General features: G+C 54.8%; 1 non-coding gene across 1 annotated transcript; it reads left to right on the forward strand.

Moving 5' to 3' along the window:
- Positions 1–1,524: 1,524 nt before the first annotated feature.
- Positions 1,525–1,597, forward strand: TRNAF-GAA (transfer RNA phenylalanine (anticodon GAA)). Its single transcript has one exon. It is a non-coding gene; the product is annotated as a tRNA-Phe (tRNA).
- The last annotated feature ends 2,892 nt before the right edge of the window (positions 1,598–4,489 follow it).

Raw genomic sequence — 4,489 nt, forward strand, 5'->3', positions numbered from 1 at the left:
AGGCCTGTGTTTTAGCCAGTCTCTCACCCGGGCAATACCTCTGTACAACCCCTTGAGACACTCTCAGTTCTCTCCCCACCCCAAGTAAATCCTGTTCTGCTCCTTTCATAGAGATGCCTGGGACACCACCTCACACTGTGTTCCTGAGGTTTCAGGAAAGCTCTCAGCACCTGAAGCCTCTGCCACTCACCTAGTGCCCCTTAGATCAGCCATAGCCCTGGTTCTGCTCCTATCTCTAGCATGTGAAAGGAGCCAAGTCAGCTACTCCATGGGAGCTACAGGGCTGCAGAAGCAACAGAGAAAAAATAGGTGCTCAGCACCCACTGGCAGCCAGCTCCCCCACCCCCCACTACAGGCTTTGCCGACAAGCTCCTCCTCTTCCCCTTCAGTGCCTCCCACTTGCCAGTGATCAGCTGCTCAGTGGGGTGCAGGAGGCACTGGGCAGGGAGGGGCAGGAGCAGGGACGGTGGAAGAGGGAGAGGAGTGGGGCAGGAAGGTGCAAGATGGGAAGAGATGAGATGGGACGGGACGGGACGGGACGGGGTGGGGGCTTGGGGGAAGAGTTGGAGTGCGGGCAGGGCCTGGGATGGGAAGGGGGGATTTGTTCCGGACCCCGGACCCCTCTAGGGCCGGCCCTGAAGGGAAGCACTGACTTTTACAGTGACAATAAAACTGACCAGCATTGCGGGGGAGGCTGAGGGAGATCCACACTCACCAGCTCTCTTCTCTTCCTCCACGGTGAGCCAGACACTGATCTCTCCTGGCTCTCACTCTAGCAGCTGGACGCCAAGGAGCCATTTCCCCACAGGAAGTGTATTGAGTGCCCCTGCAGTGCTGGGGGTCTGGCGCTGCTGCTGCCTGTGGGGGCTGACAGGGGGGCTGATATCTGCACAGACTCTCAGCTGCCGAGCCGGAGGGGGCACTTGGGACCTTACCAGACTGGCTCAGTGAAGACAGGGGGTTGACAGAGCAATACAGACGCTCTCCAGAGCATGGAGCAGCAGCCCCGCAATGAGCATTTCCCACAGCCTGGAGCCGAGGGGCAGGCAGCAGCTGCTGTTCCAGCTCCTTGGGGACAGGCCCTGTCAGCCAACAGTCACTTCTTACTCACCACAGCTAAGGGTGTCAGGTTCCTCCGGTGGGGGTGTGGAGCAGCCATTCGTTTTCCTGTTCGCACTCCTCTGCGATGTGAAAATCGGGGAGGGGAGGCAGAAGCCCCACTTCCCGCCCGAAATGACGCCCAGTGGGGGAAGCCAGGACAACAGGATGGGGCAGCAAGTCGTGACCCGACTCGCACTGCCAGGGTCTAATCTAGCTCAGGGTCCAGCTCAACCTCCTCCTCACATCACTGGCCCCCAGTCCCCTTCCACCACCAGGTGAACCCGGAAACTCAGGCAGGAACGGGATGAGGAAGCAAGTCAAGCTGAGCAAGGCAGGCCAAAGCAAGTCTTGTCTTCATGGCTGTTCACAATGACATCCTTTTTGTGTGCAACTGCTGCAAAAACATCCCAGAGAAGCAGAGCTGCCAAAGTATCTTAGTAGGGTGAGCATTAGACTGAAGATCTAAAGGGCCCTGGTTCAATCCCAGGCTTTGGCAGGTCCTTTCATCTCTCTTTGTGCAGAGGTGGGTTGTTTTCTGGGAGCACAGCTCTGTGGCACTGATTGCTGCTCTATTAGTGTTTGTGGTCCCTGGTTAAGGAGTGAAAGGGAAGATCAATAAAAGGGACTGGTTCCCTTCCTCTGGACTGCATGATGTTTGGTGTTGGGGGGATTTTAATTGTGTCAGCCAGCCTGAGGACTGCTAGTCCTGTTTTCTCGACTGTCAGAGGAAACATTTTTACAATGAACACTACCTGGTGCAGGTCTGTAGTGAGGTCAGCTTAGAGGAGCTCATACCAGCTGCAGAGGGGGTTCACCTTTCTGTGGGGACAGACCAGGATTTGCATTGACTGGATTTACGTGAAGGAGAGCACGTTGACAGCCCAGTGCAGGATGGTGCCAATGGACTGTTCGGATCACGCAGCTCTCATCATGTGCTCAATGTGGGCAATTCCCTGACCAGGTGCAACTCTATTTATTTTGCCACCCCAAGCACAGCAGTCAAGCAGCTTTCGGTGGCATGCCTGCGGGAGGTCTGCTGGTCCCGCGCCTTCGGCATACCCACTGCCAAATTGCTGCCAAAGCAGGACTGGCAGATCTCCTGCAAGCCTGCCGGTGCAGGCAGCCTGACTGCCAGCCTCACAGCAACCAGCAGGTCACCCCAAGCATGCACTTGGTGTGATGGTGCTTGGAGCCACCTCTATCCCTGACCCACGGCAGAGGATATTGGAAGCTGAACATCCAGAGCTTGCAAGATAAAGGAGAAGGACGGCAAAGCCTGGCGGTGTTGGCAGAACGGGAAAGCATCAGAGGGTTCTATGGCAACCAGGGGGATTGGTGGGAGTCAGTGAGGGAGGAGTTGGCGGCTTTGTTCCAGCAGTCGGGCAAACACCGCAATATTAAAGAAACCAACGGTGCCAAGTCCTGCAGCGTCACCTGTGGGATTTCCACAAGAGCATCCAGGCAGCGGAGCTGGTCAGCGTGTGACTTGTACGACCGGATCAAGCGACAGCTGGCCGAGTTCTAAGACATGAGGCTGCAGCTGGCTGATTTGAGCGTGACCACTGAGTGAAGGGAGGGGCGGCCTCCCCTGACATTTTCATGGTCTGCAGGTGGGTCCTTCAGTGCCGCCAAAGACCTGGAGCAAGTGAAGGGCCCGCTGCCGAAGTGCTGCAGAAGACTCAGAGCACTGCGTGTTTTTTTACATTTTTTTTAATTCATCCCTGCCAGGACCTCACCGAAACTGTTCGAATTGGGCCCTGCACTTCCTAAAGCCGGCCCTGCCTGCCTGACCCCAAGGACTCTCTTTCTACTCTGGTGTGAAAAAAGAGTGAGTGAAAAAAATAACCTGAGAGAGAGAGTGAAAAGAATGTGAAAGACAGAGAAAGAAATAAAGGGAGAGGAAAAAATACTAGAAAAAGAAGGAAAGAAAGAAAACAGTAGAGAGGGAAAAAGAAAGCAAGAACATACAAGCTAGAGAAGGAAAGGAATGAAAAAGAACAAATGAACCACAAGCGCTAGTTGAAGCTGGAATGGGACAGTCAGAGAAAGGACAGACTGACCTGTTAAGCAAGGTTATACCCCAGATTCTCCATGTTGGGGTCACAGGCCCCCCATTTCTGTCCTGGCCCTGCCTATTGGCACCCCCATGCTCTGTGGAGGGGGCGAGCCCTCCCATACCCTCAGGACCACCGAGAGCAGGTTTGGGCCCAAGTGAAAATTTGGTTTTGGGCCCCCCAGCAAGGGTGGGCCAGCTAAACAGGGCTGATGAAGCCAGGGGAGCCAGATCCTGGGCCCCCTTCTGGACCACTGGGCTCCAATAATTTGTATCAGCTTACCCCACCTCTTGTTGGCCCTGCATACCCTCCCCTCGGGACGTGGGCTCTCCCCAATTCTGACCCCCTTCCTGCATGCTCCTGGGAAGGTGGGGGAAGGCAGGGGGAAGGCATGTGCTGAGCAGCACCGTGGGTGTCTTTCTCTGGGGCGAAGGAAGAGGATTTTTTTTGTACCAGAAGGAAAGAGCAGGGGGTGGGGGCATTTGTGGAGCTGGGGTGCACACCAGAGAGAGGGACTGAACGCAGCCCAATGTGAGCTCAGTGCCAGTTGGAGCTGAGATGCCTGCACCTGGAGTACCATCTCCAGAGCCTACCTTGATGGTGCCATCCATCGCCACTCCCACACGGAGCTCAATACCTGGACGAAGTGAGGTGGTGATGGGGTGAAAACTACCAAGAAATGCAAATCCTCAAAGGAGCCTGTGCCAGGAACTGAGTGGTGCAGAAACCATGGCCCCCCCATCCCCACCTCTAACTCCCCCTTGGCTGGCACTGGATCATGCACCCCTGTGCCCCCAATCCGCCCCCTGTGAGCACTGGGGGGCAGGGAATAGCCATGGTGCTGGGGCCCCCATCCAATTGAAGTATTCAGTGTTGCAGTGACCCAAGCAGATCCGGCTCTAGTCGTTTTGGAAAAAAAAATTTGCACCCCCTCCCACTTTTTTGTGGCTTTTACAGATGTTTGCACAGCCCCTGATTTGCGTTGTTTTCCACTCTGCTCAGCAATGGCTGCTGATAGCTCTTTAACCTCATTCCAAGGGCATCTCTTGGATTGAAAAGAAAGATGGGGCTTGTATTCGTTACTTGGTTTAAGGGGGCCAACTTGTCTTATTAAAGGAGAATCTCTTTTGCATTTGCTCTTCTTTCAGCGCATGCCCCTCCAACTTCACTTTCCACCCAGACTGGAAGCGAGATCAGAGAGTTTCACTCCTTAAAGTCTAAAAACCACCAGTGTTTCTTTCCTCGCTTCTCTCTCCTTTTGGTAAAAGGTTCCTGGTGTCTTTCCCTTTCACCTTAATTGGAAGGAATGTCCTCTGACCCCCCAGTCCCCGCTT

This window comes from Gopherus flavomarginatus, chromosome 1, assembly GCF_025201925.1.
Source record: "Gopherus flavomarginatus isolate rGopFla2 chromosome 1, rGopFla2.mat.asm, whole genome shotgun sequence".
Classification (NCBI taxonomy): Eukaryota; Metazoa; Chordata; order Testudines; family Testudinidae; genus Gopherus; species Gopherus flavomarginatus.